The sequence below is a fragment of the Melanaphis sacchari genome, unplaced genomic scaffold (genome assembly GCF_002803265.2).
Source record: "Melanaphis sacchari strain LSU unplaced genomic scaffold, SCAv2.0 Contig50_pilon_pilon, whole genome shotgun sequence".
NCBI lineage: Eukaryota > Metazoa > Arthropoda > Insecta > Hemiptera > Aphididae > Melanaphis > Melanaphis sacchari.
In genome coordinates this window covers 2,916,839-2,927,098 of record NW_020271344.1, presented here as the reverse complement: position 1 = coordinate 2,927,098, position 10,260 = coordinate 2,916,839, and positions in this window count along the sequence as shown.

Genomic DNA, 10,260 nt, shown 5'->3' with positions numbered 1-10,260 from the left:
GCTTTCAGTACTAAATACTATTATAGCTTGACAATAAAATAAACATATACCTAGGTAGATAATATTATATAGTAACTTACAAATATCTTACATGATAGCAAATACAAAATAACAAGATTAGATTGTTTGCACGATAAAAAAAATATATAAATATAATATAATAAATAATAAATGAAAATATCAAAACTAGAGATATACGATAATGTAAAACCTTGGTTAGAGGAGAAATTAATGGATCAATTAAATAATTTAAATTAGAAGTAAACTGCGAATTGAGACAATTTCTAGGGAAGAATTTTCAATAGTAATAGCTTAAGTATAGGATGTAGTTCGAAAAGAGCATAAGCTTCTTGATCCTTGTTTGACAGAGCCTTTGGAGATGTTTTATGAATTTGGTTTCTGTATGGAAGAGGAATGGTTTCTTGTTGTGAGACAATTTGAAATGTTTATACGCCAGCGTAGCCTTTAAAATTGGCGGTATGTGCAGCACATAATGTGCTCCGGAGTATAGAGCGCACTTAGCTGGTAATTCACGTGACTTAACGCAATCTATAGTGAAACGATCTTAACCACATTTGGCGCAGCGAAGCGTGTGTAAACAATGTCCAAACGTATACCCGTATGACTCTAGCACCGCTTGCATTGTGGATAAAGTTGAGCTTTTCTTGGTCTAAGTCTTTCGATAGTTACTTTAAATTTTCAAATGCAGTAGTTTTATCAATTTAAGAATGCTCTTATTAAATTCTACTTTAACAAGCTTAATAGTAAAAAGTGACATTGGCTGATAGTTGGTCCTACTTATAATATTAGTAATATTACTAACTCTAAGAACGGATAAATCTAATTCCGTTAGGGACATTTCAATATCTTCTAATGCAATGGAATGATAAATGTAGTGAATTATCGCTACAATTGGACGCAAAAATCGCGGTGCAAATGTGTGGTAAAATAACGCAGTCACTTTGAAATAATCCAAAATTTATATAATATGATATTTGGAGCTCGGACTTCGGAGTTAAAATTTTTAGGAAGGTTTTTTGTCAAAGATGAGGTGAACCCATATTCATCTGATCCTACGATAAGGATAAATCACTTTTTACACCCTTTAGGTTAGAAATATTTTTGATAAATATTGGAAGTGACTTACAAGTATCCTCATATAGAGACAGTTAAACCGTCAATCAAAGATATTGGGTCGACCGTGATCTCAACTTGAATAGTTACTAGAAATAGAAACAGAAAAGGATTGAAGACTTCGTTTGGTAAAGCTGATTAATATTTATTTGGACTTTGGAGATACGGAGATTTTGGATTTTTTTTTCTCATTGAATTAGAGCGACAATGAAGATAGATTTTGTTTAGATTACTTCAAGACGTTTGGTTTTTATATAAACATAAAAACATTAACTTTTAATGAGTCAATAATATTTAAAGATAGGGAATTTTTTTCATTCATGCTACCAATTATTAGTTATTACTAGAAATTAGTATTTCATTAAATATTTGATATAGTAAACAGTAATAAACGTTTTCGTTATTTTTGGTTCACACTATTGAAATTTTATAAGTTGTTAAAGGAAATAAAATTTAACTCGTTCAACAAAAAAAATAAAACAATTTAAAAAAAATTCTACTATTAAATGGTTAAAAAAAGCGACGCTGTACGGGACAGCTATATCAAGTTAATATATCAGAAAAATTGTTTATATACCAAATCTAAAAACCAAAATTATTATTTATCTATGTACATTACATTAAATGAGTGTGTGTGTGTGTGTGTGTGTGTGTGTGTTCATAGAAACCAAAATCATAGAAATAACGACAACGAGTAACGAGTAATGTACACAGTTAGAAATCTGTACTTAGTTGAAAAAACCAAAATGTAAAATATATGAATTGGGGTGTTAAAATGATAAGTGTGCTTAGAATAAAATATACAAACTTTAACACTGGACGTTTAATCAAAACCGCATTTGGTACAAGCATTATAGTATCTCTGAATATTTAAATTGTTCGCGCAAGTTATCGGGTGCTATGAAATTAGAAATAGATATTATAGCCCTAATCGCGATTCCTCTTCTCTGGGATCAGCGGCCCTACAATACAATATTTAAGTTCAATTGCCTTATGTTAATCTCCGAGTGCCAGGTCAACGGCCTTCAGAATAAGATACCTATACGGAGATATAAAAGGCCGTAAAGATTAACTACAATATTTATTGCCCTACTTTGCCTAATATAGGGTCGATGGCCACTATATCGAGCAATATTTTCGGCGATGTCAGAGTCACCTGAAAACAGAAAGACATTTCTCCGTGCGACGCTTTTTAGTCAACAATTTGTCGGCATGTTGCCGCTACAAACTCGGTTCGTATTTTGTATTACGTATAACTATGTGATCGCGTTAAGTTCGGTTTTTGCCAATCCGGGTTCTTGTGTGGGTGCCTATAACTTATAACGTCCTACACCGTCTCGTGTTCCAAGTCATATACATACATATATATATATATATATATATATATATATATATTATATATTATATATATTATATATTATATATAAATATATATATTTTATGAGCTTTCACTAATAGCAACGAATAATTATTATTTTAACCGTCGCTTGATGTGAAATCAAAACCAAGCTTCTCCTAGCTCAAAATCAACACACAATTGTGCATAAAATGTACACCAATCCGTGTAAAATCAAATACGTTTTCTAGTAGCTGTGTAGCATACTAAATACTATATTCGATAATATTGTAAATCGTAACGATAATAATCTGACCGCAAAACGAATTTCGTCGAAATATATATCAGATTTGAATCTGAATATTATATGACTATAGCCTGTGGGTGTATCATAACATGATAACATTTTTGAAATTGTATTATGTCGTATAGTGGAAACCGTGCCGTGTATAATAGATGCAGAATCGGCGGCAACTATAATCGATCAGATTTTTAGGACTGGAATGTGCGGATGGTCCACGAATGAATTTGATTTTGTGATGGCGGTGACGACGATTCTCGGTGGGAGGCCTTTTACGCCGAAAATTTGGCAACCATCGGGTGATGCGACGTACGTCCCGGCATTTGAATATATATCGCATTCCGTTACAAAAATATATGATAATATATATAATATATATATATACGGCTGCTTTTCTATCATCACCCCCTTTGGGGCAAAGTGCGAAAGACGTGCTTACGTTGCGGTCGCCGGCGCGCTCGACGAGTGATTTATGACCTCATCCGTCGTCGTCGAAACCGCCACCGCCACCGTCGTCGCCACCCTTTCAGCGCAACGTGTCGAGCCTCCACGCCCGTCTCGGGATTATAATAATAACAATATAATATATCGTATATAAATTTCACCTCTCGCAATTCGACTTTCGGCGAGCTGTCAACCTGTCCTCCGTTCGTCGCACGTAGGCTATAATAATATATATATATTTTTTATACGATATAGGTATAGAACCTGAGCAGGCGCCTTCCTAATAATACGGCGGTGGAGTAAACTGATGCGGATTAAAACGTTAACGCACAGATATTAAATATTATATATTACAATGTAAGACTTCTATTTGACGAATTGTTCCGTTTGACGAAATACTTTTGTAAGCCATACCAAATTACAGACCAAAGTCGTATAACTCTATAATTAACGAAGCTCAACAAAATACAATATTTTTTATTGTTGTTAACGATTGAACGATATACGCTTTGCAATACAAGAGTTTTACTGACTATACTTATGCAGTAACCGATTTCCAGACATATAGTTATGAAATAATGATAAGATGAGATAATATCATACGTGAGTAGAGAAATTCTGTGTAATAATAATAATAATAAAAAAATCTTGACGGGACTATAATTAATAGGCATGCACAAGTGACACTATTTCACACAGCTTGCCGGCTGTGCACCACATGTGGGCTAAACTTCATTCGAGTAAATAATTTTAATGAGTTGACCGCAAAATATTAACCCTAAAAATAAAATATTATGAACTATATGAGAACCGTTTGTTAGTTTTCTTTCCACCGCACAATATAAGAGGAAAAAATACAGTTATCTTGTTTTAATAAGAGAAATATAATTTTATTGAATTTTATAAAATATTGCTGTCTTGTTGGAAGTCTCCTAAATAAAAAAAAAATCATCAGTTTTTGATGGGTTGTTGGAGTGTAGGGTAAAATATTGTCTCTTAAAGCCTATAGACTATATATAATATTATATATGGACGTTTGTGGAGAACTTAGGCTGTGTGTGTGCTTTGCAACATTAAAATCGAATAACGATTCGGTCAAAACCAATATCGCTTTTATTTTTTCATGCTTTCTTCCGATACTTCTTAGTTTTCAATAGTTTTTTTTTACCACGTGCTTAAAAAACCTTTGCGAAGTAAAATAATCTAAAAAGTACCAACTGTAGACTCAATTTACAATCGATAGTCATATAATAAGCTTGTAGATAGTAAGACTGTACTTGACATTTTTGAATCTAACGTTCTGCTCGAAAAAATATACACAGAAAATAAAAATCATAAGAAAAACACAGTAGCAACATTCTCCTATGACAAACCGAGCAGCTGGCAATTTTTAACTCAGCTCATTCCTCTCATCACTCGTCATAAATTAAAATTGGTATTAAATAGTTATCATAGTTAATCGTACAAACTGTTAAACGATGATGAGTCAAAAATTTAAAATTTAGTAAGAAAGTATGATTAAGGTTGTATATTTTTTATAGATTGTATCTACTTAATATTCGATGAACAATTCTAAATAATATAATATAATATATAAATTAAATTAAATGCAATGAATACTATTTAGTTTTCTACAAAGCGTATTACGATATGCAAGCAAGCTTTTTAATAATATTAATAGTGATATTTAACTATTACTGACCAGTAAAAATGAAGATAATTTTAAAATAACTATATTTTACATTATTATAGATACTATACATATATATTAATCGTTATTAAAGCTCTAACAGAGATATGGTATCATTATTAAACGTAAATAGTATGTAGATTTTGATTTTACTGACCAAATTATTTTCTTAAATTATTCTTATTACCAAATTTAATACGTTATTTTCTAAAACAAGTAAATATTTAAGATTAAGTGGAATACATCTTTAAAAACGATAAATCAATGTCTCCACTCGATATTTTTTACAATTTGTACATTTTATGATTTTTCAGTTTTTCTCTCCTTAAGTTTGTTAACGAAATGTCATACCTTTTTTCCTAATGAGTCACTAACATGGATCAATAGATCCGCGCTAACATTACTTTATTCAAGCCCATCTACAATATCGTTTATTGAAAATTAAAAATTAAAAATACTATTTAGCTATATTTAACTGTAACTTTACCGGAGAAACTTACAAATATTTTCTATCAATATTTTAAACATAAAAGAACTAAATATATACTTACATCAAGATTCTGAATTAATAATGACATAAAAATAAAAGAAACAACTTTGCTAACTTAAAAGTAAAAAACATTAATGCACGATTTTCAATTAATTTTGAGTATAATAGTTGTCAGTAATTAAATTGAATAATTAAAAAAAAACCTAAATGTTAAATTCATACACAGGACTCGATTAATTGATTTAGTTATAGCACTAATTAATATTATCCTTTTTAAAAATGAACAATAGATAAAAATGTCTTTAAGAAATACTGTTTTATACTATTTTGTAATCTGTATCATAAAATAATTAAAACTTGATTCGTAGAAATAAGAATATTGTTAATTAAAATTTTCTGTTTGAAAGTAATAAGTATGTAGATGTTTTACTGACGTTCATAGAAATTTATATACTGAGAAAATGCCTACCAGATTAAATTTACAATCTATATAAATGTGCCGACAATAGAAGAGAACCACCACATGATCGAATTCGTCACAAAGGGGAAGATATTAAATAAAGTTAGTGTTTGCTCAATCGCTATATTTAATAATATTTTTTTGATTTTAAATTTTATTTTCAAATAATTACCATATAAATAACACTTTTTATGCAATCTACCTATTATGTCATCTACGTACGATCGTAAAACGATATAATGATCTACATAATACATTTTTTTAACTGTTTCAATATTTCTCCTTCGCCTCTATCAATCTTTATCCACGACGCTTTAACAAAGAGAAGAACGATAAATATTTTGGTGTCTCGAACCGATCGCAAACCTGACGATCGAAAATATTTTCCTAAATATATGCCCCCTAACTCAAGCTGTTGTTTGCAGTTTGACCCCCCAATTATGCGCATTTCTTTTTTAAAATCTCATTTAAATTGTTATTCAATTATTTGTTACACACAACTACACATTATACACTGTACACACTTCGTCAAAATTACCTGGTGATAGATTTTTCATCGTTCTTATCATCGTTTATTATTGTTTGAGCTTCAAGCACGTGCCGAATATTGTCTGTTACAAATAAAAACATTCGCACGTGGTAAACGCAGCGAAAGAATCATAATAATAATATTGTACTGTTATAATGTACCTACGTACACCGTACGAGAAACTGTAAATAATTACGAATTATATTATTTTATTACATTGTTTTAATCGGTCAGACAGGAAGTCGATTACGGATGTTTTCACACCGCGGTGGCTGCAGAGCACATTAATCAATAGCTATTACTTTAATCATAGTTATACACAGGGTGAGTTGCAGTTACAGGTTTGTGTAAGACTTATGGAAAGGCTAAAAAATACAGTGGCCCACCCTGTACGCAGATTTTATTACACTAGGTCCGGGTACATAAGATTATATTACAGTTCTCATATAATATAGGTATTAAATGCCTGTACAAACATACAGCGTATGTATAGTCACACCTACTATAAAGGTATAGTACATGCACGATTATTATAAAACGCATCGTCGTCGTGTGGTAATATTTTTTATTACTATCACATGAACTACGAAATTCCTGAGACATCACATTAGCATTTGTACGAACGCGTATTATATCACACATGCATATATTGGGCGGGATACCAAAACCGGCAAAACGTTCGATATTCAAAGTTGAATTATAAAGTAAAAAAATAAATAAAAAAAAGATTAAAAATTAATTATTAGTGTGTTAAATGATGAATTATATAAACATTCCACTTATTTGAAAAAAAATTAATATTTTTTTCTCAATATAATAGCCACATCTAATAATCTTTCTTTTAAGTTCTTCGACATTTCGAGATTTTTTTATCTCAAAAGCACGTTGTTAACCACTCCATTATGACATGTATTTACTCAATATTGTTATGCCCTTGAACCAATATTATTTAGTCAGCATTCTCATCAAAAGCCACACTATCGAGAAAATCTATTTTTAAATCGACCATTACTCTATCCCTTTATATTATTATTAATATTATTTCAAGTAATAGGTACCAATATGTCAGGTGTATTCCGTGTACCTACATTGTTATTTGTTATGGCATAGCTTTAAACTAACGATTGAGAAAGGTACTTTTAATATTGCGATTGAAAAAGCTTAATTTATTTTTTCCCCAACGTCGCCATGTTTAATCGTTTTTATCGAACCATTGCGTACAATATTTTATACCTATAATGGCATCGGGCTACTGGTCTATATAGCTAACAAACATTTTAATTAATTAAAATTCAATTTTTTATTAAAATATTTAAAATATGTTGACTTATGGAATACGGGAATTGACATGTAGATAACTTTGTTATAACTTATCATATTTTATTAACTCATTATTTAAAAACCCATATTTTTTTTAAAAATATTTTAATTATTAAAATTTATGACAACAATTCAATCGTTTGATATCCGCAAACGGATATAAAATTATTTTAAAAATAAAAAACTAGACTGTACGCCTACAATTTTAGTTTACTCAATTATATATAATTCTACTTTGAATGTACACGTCTATCATAAATAGTTCCTAAAGCTACGCATCGCTATGAACCACGTGGAAAAACGTAATTAAAAACAAAGTACTCAGTGTTGATGGTCGGATTAGGAGAGATAATATTTACTATAGTAATTTATAATAATATTTCCGTATTGTTGTTTATTCCACAACATAAGTATAATATTTTAATAATACAGCGGACAAGAATAATTAATACATTAATATTTATCGAAAACATAGTAATGTGAATTGATTTGGTCTTTTAAATATAACTTTATTTAAAATATATACATAAAACTCACTTCCACCTAAAATTCAACTAAATTTCTATTCATGATGTATGTGACTACACATAGTTTAGCCGTTTTGCGGGTGTGTGTAAGTTATGACTTTAATAATTTACTGTAAAGTAATGATCGAATTTAAAAAGTAAGTTCCACGCACGTTTATCGATATTTCTATTCAAAAACAATATTGACTATCAATAGCTTATACGTTTTTGGAAATTCAAAACGCAATAAAAATTTGTTTAAAATTACCACTCACTAGTCACTATGTATTTCCGAAGGTGCAATAAAAAAATTTTCATAGAAAAAAAAATAAACAATACCTTACAACACATTATGAACAATATAGAAACGCAAACACACATTAAAATTACCGGAATAATAATGAAACATAATATTTTATACTGTTGGATAAATTTATAGATTTAAAGCAAAATATTTGTCAAAATTATCATTAAATTATACCTACGTATAATACCTATATCATGTTTAAAATATTTTAATATTCAAACTTAAACGGCTAACAATGAGCAGTTCGATTTTCGTTTTTTTTTTTAAATTTTAAACTCTGCAGCGGTGTAAAACGTCGCGAAAACGCATGCGTATATATTATATGTATTATGATATTGTTGTACCCAGGTTTAATATCACCATCAAATATTTATAAGCCGTACATAAAATGTTTGGTTTTTTTTTTCGCCCGCAAAATGTTTACGGACGCGTGATAGAAATACTACATATATATTTTGTTTTTATCCAGCGCAGTGTACATAATATATATATTATATAACATGTTATATAATATATATATATACGCGTTCCGACACTAAATTAAATTTTCCTGTTTTTTTCGTACTGAGTTTACGCGTATGTTCATAAAAATGTCGTATACCTTTCGGACGCCGTCGGGGCGGTAAAGCGCGCTATATCCATAGATTAGATACGTACATAGGTAAGGTATATAATAAATGTTATATCGGAGACGAACCAAACAGGAATGAACGACGCGGTTTATTTCTTCATTCGTTTTACAAATCTCCACGTCTCACTCACGACATCTACTAAAACAATAACGGCACCTCGATATAACAGTTTATATTGAAAACGGGACCGGAGCGCACCCTCCCCTTTATATTAATAATATTAAGTAGGTAGGCACTCATCCCTACAAATAACACAATAACTACAAGGGACGACGTCGTCAACAATAATCCATATAATCACTGTGTGTATATAAATACCTAGTTGGAATCTACACCGTATTTTTGCAATTATTTCGATTGTATGATATCTGGACAACGCGAACGGCAGCGGGGCTTAAATTAAAAACAATCCGCAGCATTTGTACAGACGACGACAACAACGATCTCGTGAGCGTATAATATAAAAGCACTTACCCTATAATTAAACGGCGTGTTTAATCCCTTTTAAATAACGTATAATTTTACCGTCATCGTCCTTCCCCGGTCGTACATCGTCAACCAGGTGGTAATTACGATGTAACTTCACTTCCCTTCCACATCACCTCGCCATTGCGACATCGGCCAACGACAACTGTACAAGTATTAACGGTCACTTCACGCGCGTTACACATATATAAGGGTTATAACAGTCATCGTCGCACGGATTTAATTCGAAAAGAGTGCGCCCAAAAATAATATGATAAAAATTGTTACATTTATTTTTGCGTACCTATAAACATATATTTTATTTAATGTGTGTACACGTTTATACAATGATAGGAGAAAAATGCAAAAATGTTCATAAATAAGTAGTCATTACATACTGTAGTTATCATATAAAATCGATATTTCTAAAAAAATGTCTTTATGTACCCTCTAAAATCAAAATTAGATATTTTTGCGCATAAAAAATATAATCATGATCGCTAAGAAATTTACTACAACAATACTGTAGTACATACCGACAATAGCATAACCTCACTAGTTCGCGCTAATGTCTGAATAAAAAATACTGGGGCACAAAGAAAAAAGTTATGCGAAAGTTATGGTAAATAAAAACAAATGAAAAAAA